Source organism: Mastomys coucha, unplaced genomic scaffold, assembly GCF_008632895.1.
Source record: "Mastomys coucha isolate ucsf_1 unplaced genomic scaffold, UCSF_Mcou_1 pScaffold5, whole genome shotgun sequence".
NCBI lineage: Eukaryota > Metazoa > Chordata > Mammalia > Rodentia > Muridae > Mastomys > Mastomys coucha.
In genome coordinates this window covers 36,034,196-36,060,500 of record NW_022196911.1, presented here as the reverse complement: position 1 = coordinate 36,060,500, position 26,305 = coordinate 36,034,196, and the positions used below count along the sequence as shown (strand labels likewise).

Below are 26,305 nucleotides of genomic sequence, written 5' to 3'. Positions count from 1 at the left end.
GGTGAGGGAAGAGAGGGAAGCAATGTCTATACAACAGATAGTGTGAACACACGGTGTGCTGCATTTCTTTTGCCCAGCCTTCTAAGCTGTTGAGCCTCACCTTGATCCTTCCTCCACATCTGTTCTTTCCACACACCCTTTCCAGGTTCATGCCCTATTCCTATGGCTTTAATTCATTTCTCGTTTCAGGGGACTTCTAGACATATCTCTGACTGGCTCCCTCTGAGCTTCTGACAGGTATTCCAAAACTGCTTGCTTGAAATGCTTGCTACTGTACCCTCACCACACCTCATGTTTACGGTTTTGCACTTGTTCCTCCCGTCATTGACATCAGGCTAAATGGCATCATCTTTTCGCTGCCTGATTTTTCAAACCAGAAAGCTCAGTCATGCTTGACTCTGCTTTTCTTCACACTCCTGCAAATCTTTCCCTTCTGTCATCTTATCTCTTCTACTTCTAACATCTTTATTTTCCTTTTTTTATTAGATATTTTCTTTATTTACATGTCATATAATATCTCCTTTCCCAGTTTCCCCTCTGAAAAAAAAATGAGTAAATAAAATAAAAATAAAAATAAAAATAAAAGCCCTGTCCCCTCCCCTACTCCCTCTGCTCACCAACCCACCCTCTCTGGCTTCCTAGCCCTGGCAATCCCCTAGAACCTTCACAGGGCCAAGGGCCTCTACTCTCATTGATGACTGACTAAGCTATCCTCTGCTACACATATGCTGCTGGAGCCATGAGTCCCACCATGTGTACTCTTTGGTTGGTGGTTTAGTCCCTGGGAGCTCTGAGGATACTAGTTAGTTCATATTGTTGTTCGTCTACTTCTAACATCTTTTGCCTCTCACTTTTCCTGTCTCCATAGCTACTACCCCTCTCTAGGCTAGCAGTATCTCTTGGTGAGGTTACTACAATCATCCTCAAATAGGGTTTTTGCTGTTATATGTATACTTCCCAGTTCTGTCTCCCTGTACCAAACTACAACAAAAAAAAAAGAAAGAAAGAAAAAAAAGAAAGAAAGAAAAATGTAGAAGTCCCTTGGTTGAATCTTTTCACTGGCTTTCCCTGTATCGATAAAGTCATCCAACCTGGTTAGTAGACTTCCAGAAATTCTGATATCTACGTAGCTGCCTAGCTCTTTATACTCTTTAGCCTCAACCTACCCTTCTCTCCTTCACCAGTGACATTCACACTGTTTTTCAGTTCTTAACCAACCACAGAACATATAATTCCCCTTGCCACATTCTCCAGACTACTCTCCCACTGTCCTTTCAACAATGAGTTCAATGTGTCCTTTTCTCCTACCCACCAATCCAATCAGAAAGTGAAGAGTTGGAGGCTGGAGAGATGGCTCAGGGCTTAAGAACACTGACTGCTCTTCTGAAGGTCCTGAGTTCAAATCCAGCAACCACATGGTGGCTCACAACCATCTGTAATGAGATCTGACACCCTCTTCTGGAGCGTCTGAAGACAGCTACAGTGTACTTACATATAATAAATAAATCTTTAAAAAAAAAAGTGAAGAATTTCACACACATATGCACAGGTTCTGGCTATGAGTGATACAGAAGGGAAAAATTAGAAAACCCCCCAAAACAGACATTCCCTTTAGCATGTCACAAAGACTTCTGACTCATAATCATCTAGGTGACCTGATTTCTGGAAATGGATATATAGTTACTAAAGCAATAACAGTAAAGTATAGACCCATCAAAGTTATCATTAACCAAAGCCAGTTTACTGGAAACACAATTACAAATGAGTTTACATAGATTCTCTAGGGTGATGAATTAATTTTCCAGTTTTCAGGAAGCCTGGAACATGTTTATTTTTTTTATTTTGGAGGATTTTGGGGGTGGGGAGTGTTTGTTTGTTTGTTTTACTATCCTGACATATTGGCAAAGCTTTAAGAAAGAATAATTTTAAATGATAAATTTGTATTGCAGAGTCATTGTTTTCTAGTGAGTCTATCATAATCCCATTACAGAGTTGGTCTCCTATTAACAACTCAGGCAGTAGGGACCCCTAATCAGACTGATCTGAAAGTGATCCACTTTTCTATCTTTCATTAACCAGCTTTTCTTTTCTCTCGAACAGGTTCAATTCTGTTCTAGATCCAGTACACCACTGAGTTGTTCTAAAGGAAAATACAGAGTTATGCTTAGAAAATACTCAGGTGTTTTCCTAATTTGAATAGAATTCTTACAAACTGACATCATTTTTTGTGAAAGAAAGCAAGAGTCATTTAAAAGAGAAAATCAAGTTAAAAGTGGATATAACCAGAAATGGGGCACTAAAGTTGGACGAGCTAGAATAGACTAAGCCATAAAGAAGCTGTAGCTGAACACATGCGAGTTGCTAGAGTAACCAGAGGAAGAAGAGCTTGGCAGATGGAACCTAGTATGTATAGAGTATGATGGCAAGTAATAAGGTCTTAGTACTTTAACCGAGGTGGGAAATGGACTTTAAGAGACATTGCTTCTCTAAGTAGGAGTGTGTACCAGTCCCACCAGTACAAAGTCCAATAGTCCTCTGAGCGGGGAGCAAGGATTATAGGAAAGATGTGGAAGAAGACTCAGAGACAAAGGTTAGAAATCAGGAGGCTATCCAGTCAGTACTGTGGCAGCCTCAAGTTTAATTTTTTAGGGTTTATATCATTTACAGCATCGTGGGAAACAAAGTCACAAGCCAGTAGAGACAATGGCTGACCTACATTCCATATCTGTACCCATCCAGAGGCTACCCTATTTCTCCTTGTTCCTTCCTCCAAGATTAACAGAACATTCAGCCCCTTGCCTTGAGCTTCAAGTATATCCCCTCTTATCAGCAGAACAAGAAATCTGCCAGTAGACCCTGGCCTGACTTAACTCTGCCTGACAGGCAGGTTTTCACAGAAGTACGCAAAATGGATCCCAACAAGAGAGTAGATTGAAGTAGCTGAAAGCAAAGACGACACCACAAGGAAGCTGTTGAAATAATGATTGAAAGCAATGGTTCTCAATTTGTGGTCACAACTTCTTTAGGGGTCACATATCACCTGTACTCCAGACTTACATTATAATTCATAAAAGTAGCAAAATTATAGTTATGAAGTAGCAACAAATTAATTTTACAGTTTGGGGTCACCAAAACATGAAGAATTGTATTAAAGGATCTTAGATAGGGTATCATAAGAGAAAGAGCTCTAACAAATTTGGGATAGAGAATAAAAAAACACCAAGATGGAAAAATGTGTTTGTAGAAAGTACAATTAGCCTTAAAACATCACTAAGATAGTAGTCAGAGGACGTCTCTGCTCAAAGACAATTGGTTATTTTTCTATGGTAAGCTATCCTGACAAAGACAGAGTTAAGGACCTATTTTAGTTTATAGTTCCAGAAGTGATATGGTCTATCACGGTGGAAGGCACAGCAAACACACAGGCATGGTGGTAGGAGCTGGAAGCTGGCTCATCACAATTTCATCTGCTTGCAAGAAGCAGAGAAGGAAAACAGGAAATGGAGCAAGGCTGTAAAACCTCAAAGCCCACCCACAGTGGCATACTTACTTCCTCCAGTAAGGTTCAACTTTCTAGAGGGTCTTTCATGCTCTTAAATTGCCCCACCGCTAGGGCCCAAGTGTGATGTATGAGCCTACTGGGGACATTTCTCATTCAAACCACTGCAAACAGTGAGGCATTTCTAACTCCTCCCCACATCTACTTTTATAAGGAACTTAATCCAGCTTCATTAGGATTGCACAGACCACTAATTATATTTGTTAAACTAAAGAAGCCTTATCATTTTAAGGACTCTGATTTCTGTTAAATGAACAGACAATATTCTAATAGACTAACTAAAACATACTGTAAGGTGTTTGCATATACCTTCCATCCTTTCTCTTTTTTTTCTATTAATATTTCATAAGTCAAAAAGCCATGTCCTCTTGTCTGGGCAGGTTAATGCTAGCCCGAAGAAGCTAGTTTCTCTCCAGCTTCTCTCTCCTTTCCCAACAACTTCATCTGTTATTCATCTCTTGCTCTTTATTATGCTTCTAGATGAATGGTTTCACTTAACATACTAGACGGACCCCATTCCCTTAACATATAGTAAGATCTAGTAGAGGTGTATGGCCTATTATTGGGTAAGAATGAACTAATATCAGAAATTGTATGAAAGTGGCAGAAGACATTACTTGTGTTGATAAAGAAAGTGTGGTGTGAGATACAAATCACTAGAACCCTGGAAAGAAGCAATGTTTGAGTACCAGGGCAAAAGGAAGCCTTGAGAGTGAGATATTGCATGAGGGCACTGAGTCCAGAGGCACAGGGAGAGTTAGATGCTTAATAGCATCATTTACGCATTTATCTTTACTGGAAGTAAGTTTACCATGAACCTGATTAAGTTTCTTTGTTACAATTTGTTTACATTTTTTCATTATTATATCACTAGCAAAACAGATGTGAACCAGTGTTGCATGCAGGCCTAAATAAGCAGAGTACATACTCTTTTCAGATTAAAGTGACTGGGATTCAGGGATGCACAACAGGAACCAAGACAGGGTCTCTCAGGACTGGGTAGACAGTAATTCCAGAAGCAAAAAATGAGGGGGCGCTCATTCTCTCCCTATGATTGCTAATTAGTCTCTACCAAAAAAGACAAAGGAGGAGGAGGAGGAGAGAAGAAAGCAGAGGAGGAGGAGGTAGAAGGAAGAAAAAAGGAAAAGAGGAAAAGAAAAGAAAAAAGAAAAAAACCTGTCTTCAGTGGCTTTCCTTGAACTATGGAATTTCGAAATACCAAATCCAAAAGATGGGCCTTCTGGTTTCCAGATGTGTGAAATGTTCCTCTCATTTATCTAGTTTTTGACATGTTTTGGCTACTTATAACTGGAAAAGTCTAGACAAGTTCTCTTGAGCCATATATTGTGATAAAACCTGTGTGCACATGAGAAACGGGAATTAACCCATTTTGTAAGTAGGAAAATGGCTCTGCTAAGTTAAATGACTTCTCCAAGGTCACACCACAAGCACTTGAGAGCTGATAAACACAAATCTTTGTTGTTAATCATTGTCTTAAGTGTCTTCCAGGTGAGTTCCTCAGCTATTCGGGATTCTTGGCCTCTGATTTAGCACCCAAGACCCATGGGATGAGACAGGAATGGAGCAGAGTGGGAGTGATGGATGAGCTCACCAGCGTGTCCTCAGGAAAAAAAATTTCATGGATGGTTTTGTCTGTTAGCTCTTCAGCAAAGCTCATAATAGCTATGGGTTCTGTTTGTCACTGTCAAACTCAAGTCGTTCTACATTATTCATTGTGCTCCAAAACCAAGCATGCCTCCCAGGGGAATATTTATTCCCTAGCTCAAGGGAAGGTTTATTAATGGTATCGAAAGCTGAGTCAGCTGCAGAGTCACTTTTTACTGCTTAGAAACTACATGAATGGCACAAAGCACAAGTGTGGCTAACAGCGGCTAGTTCCAGAGTTGCTGGTGGTCCTGTTTGTATCTAGAGAACAGATGTAATTAGGAAAAATTCTATTATGGAAAGTAGTAGTAGTAGTAGTAGTAGTAGTAGTAGTAGTAGTAGTAGTAGTAGTCATCATAGGAACATACTCAAATAGGAATCCCATGGGAAGCCCATGCCCACAGTACACTATGAAGTGATGACCTAGCCCCTCAGATTCCTCATGCTTTGTCATAATAGAGAAAAATCTCAATAGGATGTAGGTTTGGTCACCCACTGCTCCTGTCCCACTCAGTTAATACACATTCTCAACAGCAGTTAGAACACGCTCTTGTTTATTTTTTTTTCCTTTGAGACGAATTCCTTTGTTTCAGCTATAAGAGTTCAATATAAGCCATTGGACTCCTCCTGCACATCAGCCTTGGGAATGAGTATGCCCAGTGGAGCTCTTTATCCATGTGTACGCTTCTTACTGTTGTACTAAGGAGTCACTACAAAACTGATGGCCTGTGAGATGACTCAGCAGATAGAAGCATGTCCCACCAAGCTGATGTCCTGAGTTTGATCTCTAGGACTCTCATAGTAAAACGAAACCAACTCCCAAACTGTCCTTGAACTTACATATAAGCACTATGGCAGCCATACAGATACACAATAAACAAACAAACAAACAAACAAACAAATGTAATTTTAAGAAAGCAATAGCTTAAAGCAACATAAATTTGTTGTTTTACGATCTGGAGAGCATAAGCCAGAATGAGTTTTAAAGATAATGAATTAAGCTCATGGCAGGGTTAGTTCCTTACAAAAATCACCAAAAAGGAATTTGTTCCTGGACTTACAGTGTCCAGTGGCTTTACCACATGGTGGCTCCTGGCAGCATCTCGTTAATAACTGTTCCCATCATCACGTCACTTTGTCTCTCCTTTGACCTTTTTGCCTTTCTTAGCAGCATCATTAAGGTCCTCACAGGACCAAGGGAAACTGAGCAGATCCTGACTTGAAAGCCTACGCCCCTAAGATTAGCTTTCCTGGTGCCATAAAGGCTCTCTGCAAGCTTCTAAGTGAGTGAAGCAAACAAAATGCCTACCTTTTTCCTTAAAGACAAAGAAAAAGAAATAATTAAAATCTCTAAGTTAGTCCTCAGGTCTTTTCACTTCACAGCAGAGGCTTAAAGTAAATAAAAAGTGCCTGTGAACTTGAGCATTTCCCCCATGTAGTGCGCATTGAGAAAACTAGTTTATATAGAAGCCAAAAGTAAAAATAAAAAAAATTATGATGAGTGTCTTAATTTGCTTTTAATGCTGTGATAAGTACCTTGACCAAAAGCAACTTGGGAGGAAAGGGTTTATTTAATCTTGGAATTTACAGTCTATCCTGAATGGAAGTCAGGGTAGGAACTCACGGCAAGAACCTGGAAACAATATGAACTAACTAGTACCCTCAGATCTCCCAGGGACTAAACCATCAACCAAGGAGTACACATGGTGGGACTGATTGCTCCAGTAGCATGTGTATAGCAGAGGATGGCCTAGTCGGTCATCAATGGGAGGAGAGGCCCTTGGCCCTGTGAAGGTTCTGTGCCCCAGTGTAGGGGAATGCCAGGGCCAGTAAGTGGAAGAGGGTGGGGTGGCGAGCAGGGGGAGGAGGGAGGAACGGGTTTGTTCTTGTTGTAGTTTTGTGTTTTGTTTTGTTTTGTTTTTTGGAGGGGAAAACTGGGAAAGGAGAAATTATATGACATGTAAATAAAGAAAATATCTAATAAAATAAAATAATAAAATAAACGAACTTGGAAACAGAAACTGAAGCAGAGATCAGAGAGGAGTGCTCCTCAGAGAGGAGTGCTCCTTACTGGCTTAATCCTCATGGCTCATTCAATAAGCTTTCTTCTACAACTCAGGCCCACCCTCCCAGCAGTAACACCTCCCATAGTGATCCAGGCCCTCACACATCAATCATCCATCAAGAAAATGTCTCGCAGTCCTAGTTATAGAACAAAGGGAATTTCTCATTGAGATGTCCTTCTCCCAGATGACTCTAGCTTGCATCAAGTTGACAAAAAAACTAATCAACGCTCTAAATCATATAAACTAGATTATAGATGTAATAAAAAAAACTCAGGAGAAAAACTTATTAGTAAGGGCTAGAATAGAGAAGCAAGAGGAAGGAAATTGAAGGATAAGTAATAACTTGATAGCGAGGGAGAAGGTCCTGAGAGATTTAGAAAATGCAATAGGCCGAGTAAGCAGTAGAGCTAGCTACCATTGTGGCCCGCCATCAAGCATGCACATCAGGGACTGATGCAGAAGAGATCCTGAGCACTACAATGAAAACTTCATTCATTCCAGAGCTTTCGGGCCTTAGGCAGAAGGGAAGTAAAACAGGAAATAAAGGCTTTTCTACCTGCTAAGTCGGTAAACTTCAAAGGCAGAGGCAGGAGGATTACGGCCAATTCCAGGACATCCAAGTCTCTGTAGCAAGATCCAGGTCAGCCAAGGTTCCTTACTAAGACTTCGTCTCAAAAATGAAAAAGAAAGAAAAGCAAGAAAAAGAAGTATAGAGTAGTATGAAATGACCCCAGCTGCTAAATCCAGCCAGATCACAGTATTCCATCTCACAGAAGCAGCTGGAAGGTCCACCCGAGCTGCCATGGAGCTGATCAGCGGCTTTCTCACCAGGAACAAGGCTGAAAACGGCTGCCTTCAAACCACTAAGAGATCACAGAGCGTAAGGAATGTGAAACACGCAGCTCCAGCCCTTGCATACACCGATGTGTAATGACTGTCACGCGTGGTAGTAGTAGGCTAGCCATAGTTGCTGAGAACTACCTCTGTAGAAGCAGAGCTGTCCAGACCTGGAAAGACCTCAGGATTATCTTTTCCAGTTCTGGCTGAAGTCTGAAGAGGTGGGATGACCCGCCTGAGCTCTAGGAAGTACGCTCGGCAGGATGGTGTTTCACCAGATTGCTAACCTGAAGAAACTAGCCACCAGTGCCCTTGAACATGCAAAACCAGTGCTGACTCAAGAATCCTATTTGAAGGATTGCTGAGTGTGAGCTGCGTCTTGTCAGGAGGCCCAGATGACAACGCCAAATTCTGAAAATAGTAGTTTTCAACTCTGCACAAACCACTGACAGAGCAGAAGCTGGAGAAGGGACTATGGAATTAAACTTATTTTGCCTAGCTTCCTCCAAACTATCTTTTTACCTTAACGTTCAAGGTTTAAAAAAAAAAAAAAAGTGATAAAGAAAAAAAAATCCTCTCTAATCTCCAGAACTAATAATAAAACTCATTTTAAAACTATTATATTTTTCCAGAAGATTCTAGAATTCCCCCATCCCTAGAAATACATGCAAAAATTGTTTCCCAAAACACTTGGTATTGTTCCTAATAAAAACAGTACCACACTTGAGCTGGTGTGGCTCCAGGTAAGCAAACTATGTTCTTCTACTGCCCCCATCTGGCAGATGTTGGGAAAAGACAGGCTGCACGGTCTGTGTTTTAAGAATCTGCTCCAGTAAAATCTCTCTGGTCCTCATAATTCCTTCTTTCCAACCTTGTAGATGCACGGTGGTAGGTAGCTTCTTTGCTGAAAACTACTACTTACGATGAGTCACCCACCAGGAGTTCCAGGATTCTGGGAGGACGATAAGCAAGAAAACTACTCAAATGCATTTGCATCTAGCAAGAATCTAATGAAGGAAAAAACAGCTTTCTCCTTGTCTTGTAAGAATGGATAGATAGTATTTGGGCTGGGCAAGCTGGTACTCCTGACACACCAGCACAAGAGAGGCAGGGACAGGGGGTTCACTGCAAGTAAGCTCAGCCTAGTCTATATATCAAGTTCCATGTCAGCCAGAATTACTTTGCAAGCAAGAACCTGTCTCAAAACACAAAAGGCAAGCAAATGGAGCATGAAACAGAGCCATTCTCATCTGATGAATTCAGCCAAATCAGGGTCCAGTAAGTGTGATACAAGCTGCACCAACGTCCACCTGAGCTGCTATCCTGGTAAGGCATCAGAAAGGGAAGATGAAGGTCAACAACGATTGTGTGCGGAGTACAACTGGCCTCCGATAGCTTGTGCTTCTCAAAGCATAGGGGGAAAAGGCTCCAGGGCCAACTTGGAGCGGTGTACCATGTCTCTATCCAGGAATCTGTCAGTTCTGATAAGATGTTCTATGCCACAGCAACAATCCATAAAATCTCAGTGTCTTAATCCAGGAGAAGTTTTATCACACAAATACACACGGCCAAAGCTCCAAGTGTTTACCACGCTATAATGCACCTGTCTTTTTTTTTTTTTTTCATGACAGACAATAGGCTATTTGGAAGTAGGAGCTGGGTTCAATTCTGTGCTGGATCTCTGACACTTAACTCCTGAAGAATAAGTGCTCAGAGAGTATCCGTCGAACAAGAGGGTGAAGTGAGAGTTGAGGAACTGACAAAAGGCAGATCCATAAGGACATCTTTACCAGGAGCTGGGGCCACTCCCTTCTGCATCTTCAGATCTTAAGTGGGGATGACTTATCCAGTGACCATTTTACACTGCAATAGCATTCACTGGCTTCCCTCAGCCTGTGGTATAGGATCATAACCAGGTAATTGAATGTGAATTCACAAGGAAGGCTGGCAAGTAGATCTCCATAGCAGCCAGGAGAAGTCTTGGCCTAGAGGTGACACTGTTAGACCTGAACACACTCCATCACAGTCCATACAGAGAGACTGCTTGGGAGCTACTGGAGAAAACTACATTGTGACGAGGTAACAGATGTCAAAGGAGAAGAAGAGAGTCAAGACCTTGTAAACACTGTCAGCGATTTTTTTTTAAATGGAGGTAAAATATTCCATTTGGAATTGTAAAAGGAAACAAAAGTGAACATTGGCATGTAAATTTTATTAATTAATTTATTTATTTACTTTATATTTTGATCACAGCTTCCTCTCCTTTCCCTCTTCCAGGTCCCTCTCTCTACCTCCAGCACCCTGCTCCTGCTTTCCCCGCAACCCCCGCGCTTCCAAGACTGGATATCAACGAGCCTTGGCATAACAAGTTGCAGTAAAAGTAGGCACAAATTCTTATACTAGGACTAAACAAGGCAACCCAGTTAGGGGAGAGGGATCCGAAGACAGACAACAGACTCAGAGACAGCCCTGCTCCTGCTGTTAGGGGTCCCACATGAAGACCCCACTGCACAACGGCTACACATGGTAGAGGTCCTAAGTCAGTCCCATGCATGCTCTCTGGTTGGCAGTTCAGTTTCTGGGCCCCAGTGGGCTCAGATTAGTTGATTCTGTAGGTTTTTCTTGTGGTGTCCTTGATCCCTCTGCTTCAATTCTTCCATCACCTCTTGCACAGGATTTCCCCAAGCTCTGCCTAATGTCTTGGTGGATGGTCTGCATCTGTTTCCATCAGAGACTGAACTTAAGCTGTGAACAGCTATCTTGAAACTTCTTTCCTAAAGGCCATATCATTTTTCTCTGCTTTTTAGCAAAACCTTTTATCCATTATGCTCCAGGCTATGTATACCAGGCTAGCACCTTTGGCTATCTATATTACAGAATAAATACAAGAAATCCTCCATAGAAATATTTATGGTTTTTTCTTTATTGTGCAGGAAGGTCTTGAGCTCCCACACCTCCTGTCTCAGACTCCAGAGTCCTCTTTGTAATTCCTGAAGAGTTTACAGACTATAATTTTGTAAAGTCAAATAGAGTGCTTATCATGAAATTATAAAAATCTGAACATTGATCTTACAGCTTAGTAAAAAATGTATCCAGATCACTTTATCCATGAATAAGATGTTATAGTAATTTTAATAATAATCATGTTTCCATCCTTGCACTTTTAGATTAAATAATGGCTTATAATTTATACTGAAAATAAAGCACAAACCTGCTACTGGTGATTTCTTCTTCATGGCTGACCCAAAGCACTGATCCTGGGTCCCCAGGGTAAAGCGGACCCCAACACCCTCCTGGGCTTAAATTCACCTGGCCATCTGCATACTCACATTAGACAAGATGATTACTGTCGGCCTGCAAAATACTAACCAAAGAGCAGACAGATTACACAGTGTGTTTCCTAAGTGGTGTGTTGCTATGGTTTCCAACTGAAAGGACAGATTCCTCACTGTTAGGTTATCTAAAGCCACCAGGATCGTACCAAAATGTTTCTGCAAAGCAATGGGCTATCTTTTAAACACAGCTTCATTTGGTCAAACCCATCTCAGATCATCAGGCAGCATACTGTGTTTAGAGGAGTGTCTTTGTCAAGTGCACTAGAGTTAACAGGAGACCCGTAAGGCTGAGGCTGAGCCTTGATCTCTGTGGGTAGAAGAATTTTTCCTGACTTACTATCTATGACTCCTACTACATGAAGATGTAGTGCTCCTGTACATAAACAAGCCTCCAAAAGCTCCGAAAAAAACTCTTCAGATGAATCCAAATCAATCCGCCTGCTGTGTCTTCCCTTCTGTCATCAGGATCCTTTCCTGCACTCATCTGGCTTGACTTACCCACCAACTCAGCTGCAAGACACATTTGCTTCTTTATTTTATTCATTCAGAATTCCCATAAAACACCAGTTTTTTGTGTTAACAATGTCTTTCTTGCACATGCTTTTTATTTTGAATTCTTGGCCTGTCTTGATTCTTATAAATCCTTCAGGGCTCAAATTAAATATGCTATCCTGAGGTACCCATCCCTGTCATCAAAATTAATATTCATTATGCCATATGACAGAACCCCACATTTTCATTTGGTAGAACTCACCAAAACTTGAAACAAATTCTGTATTTCTGTGATTTTCTAATACACACACACACACACACACACAAACGCACACACACACACACACAAACGCACACAAACACACACACACACACCAACCTGAAAAGCCTAAGCTATATCTTTTTAGTCTCCACTAAAACTACAAAGCTTGGCACATGGTTATTTAATATTGAGTGACTAAGCCAGCCTACTAACTTTAATCTACTTTTAATTAATAACTAGGCAGGACTGGATATCTACTTATGTATTTAACCAATATTAAAATTGATCATTTCAAAGTGATCCTTGTCCTAATAACTAAAATTACAGGAGGAAAATAAACAAATACCTACATACAAAAGAAAAGACCATTTCTATTGTGTCATGGAATGCAATTAATTAACACAACACATCCAACATTGTTGGGCTGTCCAGTCATCTGAATGATATTGTAAAAGTGAAGACAGTCTGTCTTATGGCAAGTTTTAGTTTACCTTGAACATGTAGTTAGGATGAAAGAAAGGCAGACCTTCCATGAGAGAAGGAAAGGAAATTTTGAAAGGTATGTATAACCATCAAGGGCTCTGTTTAACTCCTTCCTTCAAGTTTAATAAGGGTCTGATAGGTTCCTCTGGGAAACGAAAGAACAGGCTTGGAAAGGGGAGCAGGTGATGGCTATGGTAGAAATGTCACTTACTCTATGATGAAAGAAATCTAGGGAGTGCATCACTAGCACATGGGAGCTATGAAGGCAATAGCTTCCAGAGACCTCACTCTTCATGGGCTGAGCAAAGAGGTCCTCAGTGTGCTCTATGAGGGCTCTGACCCTTGATTTGGTTCCTTCTTCAGAGATGGGAATGTTAGAGTAGTGACAAAGGACCATTAAGTTCAAACTCCTTCTGGTCAAGAGAATCTCATCACTGGGCTGTATGGAGACCTAGCAGTTATCAAATCAATGACCTGGTTGACTTATCATTCCTCACCCCAAGGAAGGAAGCTTATTTTAAGTCATGCTAAAGAAAATTATGTAAAAATTATTCCTTTAATGGGATACTGTACTTTTTCCTCCCCAGAATTTCCACCCACCCCCTGGGGCAGACCCATGTGAAACACACACTAGTTTGTAAGTCTAAACACTTTTCTTAGTTATGCAGGAAAGAATGTAATGTTTCCATTTATTTCTTCCTATTTCTGTTCTAAGCATTCTTTCATGAAGATGCTGGACTTCAGAACTCCTTCTCTATGGCTCTCTTCCCTACATTGTGGCTGCCTGGCACCATGTGGACAACCCCCATGACAGCTTAACTTAAGCAGCTTGGCTATTTTTTTTCCTTCTCGCCCCCATTGTCCTCCTATGTGCAGCAGATATACAGCTTGCCTGCTTTTGTGTGATTTTTCTTTTAAATTAATGAAATTGTCCTTGAACTTAAACAAAATGTTTTCTATAAGGAAGGGATAAAGTGTTACCTTTATCATGAAAGTCCCAACAATCAAATGAAAAGAAATATTTTGTTTTTCTCTTTAAGTTCAACACACACGGAGAGACCAGACATATCACACATACATGCACATGCATACACACACATATATACATGTACTTGTACATACATACATATATATACATATTTCTTAGTGTTCTATTGCTGTGAAGAGATGTTATGATCACAGAAACTCTTATCAAAGAAAATATTTATTTGGGGCTTCCTTACAGTTTCAGAGATTTAATCCAGCATCATTGTCTTAGTTAGAGTTTTACTGTTATGAACAGATACCATGAACAAGGCAGCACTTATAAGGACAACATTTAATTGGGGCTGGCTTACAGGTTCAGAGGTTCAGGCCATTATCATCAAGGTGGGAACATGGCAGTATCCAGGCAGGCATGGTGCAGGCGGAGCTGAGAGCTCTACATCTTCATTGGAAGGCTGCTAGTAGAAGATATCTAGGATCCAGGCAGCTAGGAGGAGGGTCTTAAAGCCCACGCCCACAGAGACACACCTACTCCAACACGGCCACACCTTCTAAGAGTGCCACTCCCTAGGCTGAGCATATATGAACTATCACAATCACTGTGACAGGGAGCATGGTAGCACCCAAGCAGAAATGGTGCTGGAGAGGAACCCGAAAGTTCTACAGCCCAATCTACAGGCATCAGGAAAATAGAGAAAGGGGTTTGGTACTGGCTTTTGAAACCTCAGAGCTCACCCACAGTGACACACTTTCTTCAATAAGGCCATACTTCCTTATCCTTTCAAATAATGCCACTTTCTGATGACCAAGCATTCAAATCTATGGGCCTAGGGAGGCCAAACCACAACACATACACACACAACATGCACGTACATGCACACGCACATATAAACACAGACACATACAAATACACACAGACACACACAACATGCACGTACATGCACACGCACATATAAACACAGACACATACAAATACACACAGACACACAGCACACACACACACAGACACATACAGACTTCTCTCAACTCCAGAGGAGCAGAAACAAGACAATAAATGAAAAATTGATCAGAGAAAGAGAGACAGAGTCAGTGAGAAACAGAGAGAAAGAATGTATTGTGTGGCCTTTCTTTACAAGTGAACTAAGAGGTCAGGGGACAGACCTAGGAGGAAAATGGTGGATAAAGAGAAACTGGATAAGCTATGAAAGGTATTTTTAATTATTATTGTTTAATAATTTTGCATACACATGCATTGAGTTTTGGTCAAACCCACTCCAATTCCCTTTACTCTGATGCCTGCCCCCATCCTCCCTACCATGATTCCCTTCCCTTTTGTGTGTATTTTTTAATTTACATTCCAGTCGTTGATCCCCTTCCCACAGATCCTAATCCCAGTCTTCCTCCCCTTTGCCTCTGAGAGGGTGTCCCCCACCCTCAGGCTTCCCTTCCCTGGGACCTCAAGTCTCTTGATGATTGTCCCACTGAGGTCTGACCAGGCAGACCACTGCTATATATGTGTCAGGGGCCTTGGTCCATCCTGTGTATGCTCCTGCTTGGTGGCTAAGTCTCTAGGAGCTTCCTGGTGTATGGTGTAGTTAAGACTGCTGGTCTTCCTATGGTGTCACCCTCCCCTTCAGCTTCTTCAGTCCTTTCAACCATATGGGTCATCGACTTCAGTCCAATAGTTGGGGGCAGGTATCTGCTTATGTTTCAGTCAGCTGCTGATAGAGCCTCTCAGAGGATAGCCATGCCAGATTTCCTTCTGGAAGCACATCATAGCATCAGTGATAGTGTCAGGCCTTGGTGCCCCACTATGAGATAAATCCCAAGTTGGGTCAGTCCCTGGAAAGCCTTTCTCTTGGTCTCTTCTCCATTTTTGTCACTGCAGTTCATTTAGACAGGAACAGTTCTGGGTCAGAAATTTTGACTGTGGGTTGGTAACCCTGTCCCTCTACTAGAGGCCTTGTCTATCTACTGGACATGGTCTCTTAGACTTTCCTCTCCCCAGTGTTGGGCAGTTTGGCTAAGGTCACCCCCACCTTAGAGTCTCTCACCTTCCGTTCCCTGGTACTCTCTACAGGGTCTCCCCACCTCCCGCCCACTCCTAATCCTGCTTATTTCCATTCATTCTCCTGGTCCTCTGGGCTTCTCTCCTGTACTCCCCTCCATACTTGACACTGTTCCCCTTTATCCCTTCCCCCTCCCCTCTCCCATCCAGGTCTCTTTCTCTCTCTGCCTCTCATGATTATTCTCCTCCCCTTTGTAAGTGGAACCGAAGCATCCTCACTTGGGCCTTTCTGCTTGTTACAATTCTTATGGTCTGTGGGTTGTATCCTAGGTATTCTGTACTTTTTGGCTAATAGTCACTAATTAGTGAGTACATGCTGTGCATATACTTTTGGGTCTGAGATATCTGACTCAGAATGATATTTTCTAGTTCCATCTATTTGCTTGAAAGACTCATGATGTCCTCATTCTTAATAGCTAAATAGTGTTCCGTTGCGTAATTGAACCCCTTTTTCTGTATTCATTCTTCAGTTGAGGGACATCTGGTTTGTTTCCAGCTTCTGGTTATTTCAAATAAGGCTGCTATGAAGATGGTGGAGCACTTGTCCTTGTATGGTGGGGCATCTTTTGGGTATATGCCCAAGAGCGGTATAATTGGGTCTTCAGGTAGAACTATTTCTAATTTTCTGCAGAATGGCAAATTAATTTCCAGAATGGGTGTACCAGTTTACTATCCCACTAGAAATGGAGGAGTGTTCCTTTGTTTTTTAACCCATGCAGTTGACTAAGGACTGCCAATATGTATATGAGTATGGGTCCATCTGCTATAGCATGGGTATTCTCAGCCTTCTTAGTGAAAACTGACTCCACTCTCCCAAAAAGATATTAACGTTTTGATAAGTTTCAAGTCAATTATTTTCCCCACAGCTCTGAAAGAATGCCTGGTAGAGACAACTTAAAAAAGAATGTTTCTTTTGGCTCGCTGTTTTAGGTAAATTAAGTCTATCACAGTGGAGCAGGTACGGAAGAGCAGTTCTTATCCATGGCAGTGAGAGCTTGAGGCTTTAGCTTTCTAAACATGATGGCAGATGGGGAACATAGCAGGACCATGCTATAACCCTCAAAGGCCAGATCCCAATGACCCACCACTAACACTCAGGACCTACAACCTTGCAAAATACTATCACCAAGCTGGGTACCAGGTGTTCTAGGACATGAGCTTATAGGGGCCAGGAGAAAGCATTTCATTCACATCATGACAAGACTTACTAAATTCCATAACATCTGATAGTGAAACTGTTCTGTTACCTAAAAGTCTATGAGATTTGCCTAAGAAATCTTCTAGGCTGGGGAGCATAATCCAAAGGGTGTAGATGAAGGTGCTGATCAGAAAAGTGTGACCCTTGAGTGAGGATAGGGCTCAATGATGGAGGGATTGCCAAGCAAGAGAGTTCCACCACTGCAAGAGCTAAAATGAACTCATGAAGGTGACCTCTGATTCTATCTCCTCAAGTCCAATCTATCCTACAAACCACATAAAGTAGAAATGAGCTCACTGAGAAGCATAAGGTAAAGTCCAACATGGGGTTTCCAACTTAAAACAACCAATGTATAACGTTGTCTCCTCAAGAAACTACTTACCAACCTATGGTCTAGAAGTCTCAGAATAATACAGTCATCCTCAAATCTATTGCATATGCAAAGTTTATTCCTTCTTTTAGCAAAAATTATTCATGGAAAAGAGAAATTTCTCATCAACCTCCAAGAGATCTGTATATCTTGCAACTTCAGATAATTAAATAATTCTCAGGACTCTAGAGGGGTGATATCTTTCATCTGGGTGTGCTGTTCTATGCAAAGAACTCTCAAGGACAAAAGCATTTCCCTCCATTATAAACACCCCGGGTGGTTGATAGAGAAAATAAATTGCCATTTTGCACACCAGGAATGTAAGACTAACACAGTGCTCTACAAATTGTGGCACATAAGCCAAAATCACCCTTGAACCTGTTTTGTCACACCCCTGATAATCATTTGGACATGTTTAATTTGCTGAAAAAAGCAAGGTCTACTGCTGCACACCTATAGTCATGGCACTTAAAAGGTAAAGGATCATGAGTTCAAGGCTAGCCTCAGCTACATAGCATATCTGATATGTCAATAAATAAATCAAAAAGATCTAAAGTGCCAATATTTTATAAAATAATAATATGAAGTACACATTCTAGGATTTATAAATAATGTTTTATTAAAACATAACCAGTGATCATTGATATACCTTGGTTATAGCTGCCTTCACACTACAAGGATAGATATAAAAGCCTATGACAGAATTAGCAAAATCCAAGTTATTTGCTAATTTCCTTCTAAGAAAAAGTGTGCTGGTATGGACATGTGGTTCTATTAGTGCCATGCTTGCCTAATACACAGAAAGTCTTGGTTCAATTCCCAGCACTACATAAAACTAGACATCATAGTACATGCCTCTAATCATTTTAATAGGATATGATGCAACACTACAGGGCAGAACCAGACTGTTCTCCTTGCTGACCTAGGAGGTCAACCAAACAGCCTTCATATGCAACCAGAAGAGAGTCATAATAAGAATGTTTGCACCAATCATAGCCTTTGATGCAAATGATGCACCAATCTTGAGACTTCTGCTGGGGAATGTAGAGAAATGCCTCCCTTTTAGTCTGGGTAAAGATGTCTGTGGGACTTTATAGCTAGAAGTTCTGTTTTTCAAGGCTGATGCAAGCTATCGGGGGAGGGCGGGAGGGCGGTGAAGAAGGGAGAGTACCATTTGGCATGGCTGGGCAGGGGCTAGAAGTCCTCTGCAGCTGCTGGAGTGTTCTCAGAGTGAACAGCCAGACTGTCCTAAGGGCAGTACAGTCAGTTGCCAGGAAAGGGAATACTTAAATGACAGTTTCCCACTTGAGGCTGCCAACTATAAAGGAAGAGCCTGGCAAAGGACTCCACTCTGACAGTTGTAATCACTCACGGAAAGCATTAAGAGAGTGTTTAGAGTAAAAGCATAACAAAAGCTCAGCGCAGATCTAACAATTCTAATAGCACTGGGCTCTCCTTAACTGTGTTTAGCAATGCTTTAAAGTGCTTACCTCGTGCCCCAGGGAGGAGTGGACCATCTGGTCTATCTTGGTGTCAATGTTTATGTCCTGTCCAATTCATTTGTTGAAATCCAGCCCTGACTCTGAGATGACAGTGTTAGAAAGCATGCTTAGGATGGGATTATGTCTTCAAGGGTGGGATCAGTGTCTTTCTACAAAGCCGACTTATAGGAGATCCCTCACATCTTCCAACATGGGAAGTTAGCGTGGAAATAACAATTATCTTTAAGGAATTAGATTCATATTTGACAATTAATCTGTTAGTTCTTTAATTTTAAACTTTCTAGCCTCTCAACATGTAAGAAATCATTTCTGTTGTTTATAAGCCACCAGACTAGGATATTTTGTAACAGCATTTCAGACAGATTAACATAGAACAATGACTTGAGACCTTCAAGGTTTCTCACCAAGCCTACTCTAATATTTTGCTCTTATCTAATATTGTAAATGATGATGGTGATGATGATGATGATGATGATGATGATCATGGTGATGATGATGATTGATGGGAAATTGGAATATGGAGTCCTATAGACTTTAAAATCCCAGGAAATTACTGGAGACTCTAAATCTTTGGAAATTTGAAGGGGATATTTTACTTGTCTTCTGAAGTAGACAGACATGAGTAAAATAAAAAGCTATTATCTTCATTCCACATAGAACATCATTTCTAGACTTTCAAGCATTGCCTATATCCTGAACATTGCTTTGCTTTGGAAAAAACACAAGAAATGAAAAAATTAAGTAAACAAACAAACAAATAAATAAATGGAACTTGTCTTAGCTAAAAACTTTCTATGATTAGTACAAATGGTTTTGGAGACAATCTCACTTCCAAGACCACATTAATAACAGATATTCTCAGGGGCTGGAGAAGTGTCTCAGTGCTAAAAGGTAGGCGCCGCTCCCACAGAGGACCCAACGCTGCTTCCCATCCTCCAATACAGGCAGTCCAAAACCACTTGTAACCCCAGCTCCAGCACAGGCATCTTTCTACCTCTTCTGTCACCTACATTTACACACACACACACTTAAAAAATAGTAAAATAACTCTAAAAATTAATTTATTCAAATTTATTTGATAGAAACAGTCAACACATTCAAAGCACCGTCCCAAGCATGCCTGAGCCTAAGGGAGAAAAAAGATAATTTTACTTCCTACAGGTACAATTCACATTATCTTCAAATATATTCTTCTCTTTCATGCTAAAGGTGACTTTATTACAAGGCATCAGGGACTGAATTTTCTCTCCAAACATTCACATACTGACATTCTAACTCCCAATCTCTCAGAACGGGGGCTTGTTGGAAGTAAAGTTGCCATAGCTGTAATTAGTTAAAATGGGGTCTTTGGTTTAGGCCCTAATGGAATATGAGTAATGTTCTAGTGAAAGAGGACGTGCGAACTAAGAAGCAGGCACACAGAAAACACTCTTGTGAGAAAATGATGCTGTAGATGCAGGCGATGCTTCTACCAAGCAGAGAAGGCTCAAAACCCACACCTTCTTGGAGAAAAGAATAGAATAGTTTCTTCCTCAAGGCTCTCATAGGGAAGCAAACCAAACCACACCTTCACAACAGACTTCCAGGAGCCAGAATTTGGGATTACGCAAAAGGTTTTCAGGGAGTCAAGCTATTGATCTGAGAAAACGCTGTGTGCTACAAAGCAGTAAATGACAACTGGCCTAGAGAGTGGTGCCCACTGAACTCAGAAAGACTAGACATTATAAGGGAGATTAGTTATTCTTGGAGTGACTAATGAATTAGTTGAATATAATTTTAGTCTCTATTTGGGGGGAGCTGGAGGAGGGTTTGAATAAAGAGAATCTTCATGTGCACATACCAGCTCACTTTTTCCTCCAAAAACCCAGTATTCTTTCAGAAAAAATGAAATTTTAAAATATAAAATTGCTGGACTGAAGTGAAAACTTTAGGGTTCTTTGGGAAGTCAGTCGGCTGGTGTTTTGCTGGGGCAAACACATGAAGGAACATTTAGCTGAAGTGGACACAGGTAAAGGGATGCTCTGCTAAAGCAAGCACATGAAAGAACACATGATGAAGGATTCTTTACTAACAACACCCATATATTGGTCTGCCTTACATTACATAGTTGAGCTACATTTGTCTAGGCTCCATAGAGAGAAACGCACTAGGAAACTTCTGGTGATGTGCTGCAGTTTCTTGCCACTTCAGAGTCGCCGATTGGCAGAGCCACATCAGCTAAGACAGACACACATACTGAAGCAAGACCTGTGGAGGTCACAAGATGTTTGGAGGATATAAATAGTGATGGAAGCTGAGCTTGGCATGCTGGTACAACTAGCTGCGTAATGCTTGTGGGTCTCTAGTCTTCACTGATCTTCTCTTCCCTGGAGAGGCACAGCCGAGAACTTCTCAGGTTGATTCAGACTGAGGCTAAGGTCTGGCTGTCTCTGCTAGGTAGTGCCACCACTCCTGATTCTTGTTTTCTATCCCAACTCTACCAAACTAGACTGCTGATATAAATAAAGTGTTTGTGAATGGATCGAACTGCTGCTGATGACCTGTAAACTGAACCGCCAATTTCCAGACAACACAGACAGAAGTCGCTCTAAAGAACCTTTCTAAACAGGTCCACTTCCCCTGTATCCTTTCTTTCCCACTAAATCAAGTGAATGGTGAGCTAAAAGACAGGTTTAGAACCATCATTGAAAATAGGTTTTAAGCAGGGCAATGGTGATGCATGTCTTTAATACCATCACTTGGGAGGCAGAGGCAGGCAATTCTCTGAGTTCGAGGCCAACCTGGTCTACAGAGTGAGTTCCAGAACAACCAGGGCTACACAGAAAAACCCTGTCTCAAAAAAATAAATAAATAAAAATAAAAATAAAGTTACACTGGCATGCCTTTAATCCCAGAACTCAGAAGTCAAAGGCAGGTAGATGTCTGAATTTGAGGCCAGTGTGATCTACAAAGTGAGTTCTAGGACAGCCAAGGCTACACAGACAAATCCTTTCTCGGAAAACAAAAAGAAAAGAAAGTAGAATTCGATAAGCACCACATTTGTCATTATCTAGCCATCATCAAGCTAAGATTTCTATGTGTGTGGAATATTCCAAATTTTCTTAAATCTTAGCATCTTTGTTGAAATGACAATACAGAAATCAATGAGTAAACAAAACACCCAAGCATTAGATAGTTCCTGAAAGGGAGTGTACTGCCAACATACATCCTGGCCAGAACCAAATCCACCATAGGGTCCTCCTTTTTATCATCTGATGATACTTCAAAAAGTCTGAGAAATACAGAATGACTAAGTTTTCACCCTCACCTGAAGATCACAATGCACTTCAAACATTCAGGGCAACCTTAATCTGAGCCAGTTTTATCTGCTAAGCTTGCCTGGGCCCTGCCTGTCCTGGACCCACAGCTAATGCCAAGCCACAGGCATCCACTTCTTTTTAAAAGAGCCCACACCTACTGCCTCTCAGTCAAATGTTGAGTCCATCTAAATCAGTGGTTCTCAACCTGTAGGTTGCAACCCTTTTGGCCAACCTCTATCTCCAAAATAATTTATGTTGTGATTCAAAACCAGTAGCAGTTATAAAGTAGCAACAAAAATAAACTTTTTGGCCAAGGGTCAACACAACATGAGGAACTATTTTAAAGGGCCACAGCACTAGGAAGGCTGAGAAATACTGACCTGGATGAACCTTCCATATTTTTCATTTATTCTATGCCCAAATAAAACTTTACATTTGTGTTAACTTTGAGTATGACTTCTAGGCTTACAAAGCAACAAAATTCCAAAGTAAGACTTCCCTCAGACCAGTGACTTGAAAATAATTAACTGCTCTGTGGGGTTTCTGAACACGGAGAAGAGAAGAGGGACTGAGAAAGAGAGGTCCTTGACTGACATGTCCTTTGGAGGAGAGACTTATTAATACCTCAGCAGGCAGGATTCAGGGATCATAAGGAACAAGCTTCCATCTCACTGCACAAAGCCAACAGTCTACCCTTAAATGTTTCTGCATGGGGAAGGAAACAGTCTTCACCAGGTGGAAATATGCTTAATTAATATATAAGCTAGGCTATGTGACTGTGATCAGACAGCTTCCAATTCTCATAGCTCTAAGCATCCCAGGGGTGGGAGAGCATCCAGCTCCAAGGGAGAGAGCCTACCAGGGTAGATAGAGCCAGCTCTGTGAAACTCTTTCCAGCAGCACCTGGAAGCCAGGTTCTAATGTTCCTCAAGTGCCCAAGAATTATACTAGACAGACTTTAAACATACAACAAGCTGGATTCCAATCCACACTTCTAAACTCTGGGGCATGACCTCAGAACCACATCTCACACACCTCTGATTCGTATACTCTCTCTGAAACTAAATAGTAGAGCATCCTGATCCGTCAATCTGGAAACTAATCTTGTATTAGTGAAAATATGTTATGACAACAAAGACACTTGATAGTGAAGAACAAATTTTTGTGTCCGAAAGCTTACTATTTCCTTGCTGTTTTTCTATGTGTGTGTCTCAGCTATATCATACTCCACAAGATCTTTGTCTTCTGTTGGTAGTTACCCAAAAAGAAAAGCTATAAATTATTTAGTATCACTTGTCTTCTTCATGATGTCTTAGTATGTGGGTGTATGTGTGTGTGCAGATGTGTGCCCAGGCATACAGATGCCCAGAGATGCAAGAGGCATCAGATCCCCTGGAACTAGAGTTACAGGCAGTTGTGAGCCACCTGACAAGAAAACAAAGAGTGGAATTTGGGTGCTCTCTAAACACAATACACACTCTTAACCACTAAGCTGTTCTGTCTATCCCCTTGTACTAGCTGGTTTTGTGTGTCAACTTGACACAGGCTGGAGTTATCAAAGAGAAGGGAGCTTCAGTTGGGGAAGTGCCTCCATGAAGTACAGCTGTAGGGTATTTTCTCAATTAGTGATCAAGGGGGTAGGGCCCCTTGTGGGTGGTGCCATTCCTGGGCTGGAGGTCTTGAGTTCTATAAGAGAGCAGGCTGAGCAAGCCAGGAAAAGCAAGCAAGCCAGTAAAGAACATCCCTCCATGGCCTCTGCATCAGTTCCTGCTTCCTGACCTGCTTGAGTTCCAGTCCTGAATTCCTCTGGTGATCAACAGCAATGTGGAAGTAAGCTAAATAAACCCTTTCCTCCCCAACTTGCTTCTTGGTCATGATGTTTGTACAGGAATAGAAACTCTGACTAAGACACCCCTCATTTGCTTTTCTTCTCAGATTTCTCAGTAAATTAACTGTCCCTCTAAACATTAGCGACCTTATACCAGCCAATATAGGGAATTCAGATCATGTCAGTGATTTTTTTTTCTCTTGTGAACAAAATATCACATTCTTCAAAAATCAATCTGGCTCTTAATTAATTATGTGCATTACTTTAAAAATCCAGAGCCTCTCTTCTTCACCTGGAGGCTTCAAATTGATAACACAGACCCACTGATCTTCAGTATTGTCCACTGGTCAGTGGACAATGAGAGAGAAACCGTCATCTGAGAACTTAAAATCTTTTCTTCACCTTCCTATCTAATAAAATGATTCCTACAGAAATTCTTTTATAGCTATCAGAGGTGCAAATTTTGGCTGGATCGAACTGTACATTTATCATACATGCATACACACACACATATATATGTACATATAATATACATACATATATATATTCATCCAGAAAATACAAACTGAATTCCCCAATCCCCAAAAGTTCTTCATGCTCTAGTGTAAAAGGATTTGCATTTGTAGTAATAAAAATTGATTCACTGAGTACTCCTGCCTGTATTCCAGACAGTGTGATAAACACTTTAAGCATCAATGTTGCCCTCGTGACAGCTTGTTAAAGGTTCTATTGCCATCTTCATTTCACAACTGACAGAAGTAAGGATTAACTACCCAAGGTCACAGAACAACCAAATCACAGAGATGAGATTTGAATTAGTCATCCACTGTCTCCAAATCCTGTGCTACAAGTTTCCCCCAAAAACGATCAGGTTCTGGTGAACTGAAATAACCATCAGGCAGAGATCCAAGCGATAAAAATGTTCTTCCTTCAGCTGTGACACAAAGGAACTGGGTAGTTTTGACCACGATATTTCCCTTCTTTGGATTTCCACTTCCTCTTCTATAAAGAGTGGTAATTGGACTACTAGATGAATAATAAAATTGCTTCCAACACTAATACATCACAGATTTAAGAGCGGCCACTTTGCACTAAAAAAAAAAAAAAAAAAAAAAAAGGAATCTATAGACAATGGGAGCCATCTGGATGTGGAAATGATGAATGGCAAAAGCTGTTGGAGGGGATAGTCTCAGATGAACGTCCCTTGCCAGGGACCCACACACCACACTGCCTCTTCTGCAAATTGCCTGCAGCTGCACAGATCTAGAGGCCACTTAGAGTGCAGAACCCTTAACAAACTGTTGGAGGCATTTGGTCTCGGGTTTCCCTGGAAGCTTATCTAGGTCTATCATATTAGATGTCTTGTAATTTTGCCAGCTTTGTTATAAGAAGTAGAACAGAGTTGTTTTGTTTGTCTGAACACAATTATCACTTCACTCCAGAAGAGAGGGGGGAAATGTCTTTGCAGATTCTTTCTTGAGTCCTTGATAGGGGAAGAATTTTCACATCAATCAAAATGTGCAAATCACCTAAAATGACACCTGTAATGAGCTAACAAGAGAAGGAAAACTGCCCTAGACTCACAGCTTCTATGCTTGTTCCCGCTTTTATGACACTGTGCCTCCTGTACTCTAGATCCTGGACCGTGATGTTCATGGAAGTTTACAGCAGATCATTAGGGTCTTGTCTTACATTGTATTCTCCTGACTGCTATGTACTCTGACTCAGAAATCCTATCAAAGTCTTCTCACTCATTGAGGTTTCCTGTTCTTTTCTCTCTACCTCATGTAAACCCAAGTATCTCCCGAATGATGATTCCCTACAAAGTAGTGCTGATGAACTTGGAAGGGATTTTTATCTCCATGGACAGACCACAGAACAACCTAATGCACACTTAATCTAATATAACTACCCTTGTTCTTAAAGACTTTGAAGCAATTTTACTACTGGGATTTTTCAAGATTGTATTTTTTTTTTTTTTTTTTTTTTTTTTTTTTTTTTGCCTAGACATCCTGGTTTCTCCCACGTTTGGCCTCCTCACTGGATCCTTGATTTCTTCGGATAACCACTTAAAAGCTATATACCATTAATGTCCTTGATTTAAAAAAAAAAAGTAGTTGTTACTTTTACCCTCTCCTTCCAGTCACACTCAGATTCAATTGGTCATTCTCGAAGAAACTGGTCTGCTAACACAGAGAAAGTGGCTTGCAGCTCCACTGGTTTCTACCCAATCTTGGCACAACTATGTGACTTGAATTGAAGTGGAGTTCCAAACTAACTGTTCCCTCTATAGAATTTTGTTCATGAGGAAAATCATTCTGATAGAGATTCTGTACATAAGAAGCCTCTCTGCTGAA

General features: G+C 41.1%; 1 long non-coding RNA gene across 3 annotated transcripts in view; it reads right to left on the bottom strand.

Annotated features, from left to right (window-relative positions):
- The window catches only part of LOC116077863, a 66,402-nt gene that overhangs the window by 19,802 nt on the left and 20,295 nt on the right, over positions 1 to 26,305 (bottom strand). For all 3 annotated transcript variants that reach the window (XR_004113358.1, XR_004113356.1, XR_004113357.1), the window contains one exon: positions 11,339 to 11,491. This is a non-coding gene — a long non-coding RNA (uncharacterized LOC116077863). The remainder of the gene's footprint in view (positions 1 to 11,338; positions 11,492 to 26,305) is intronic.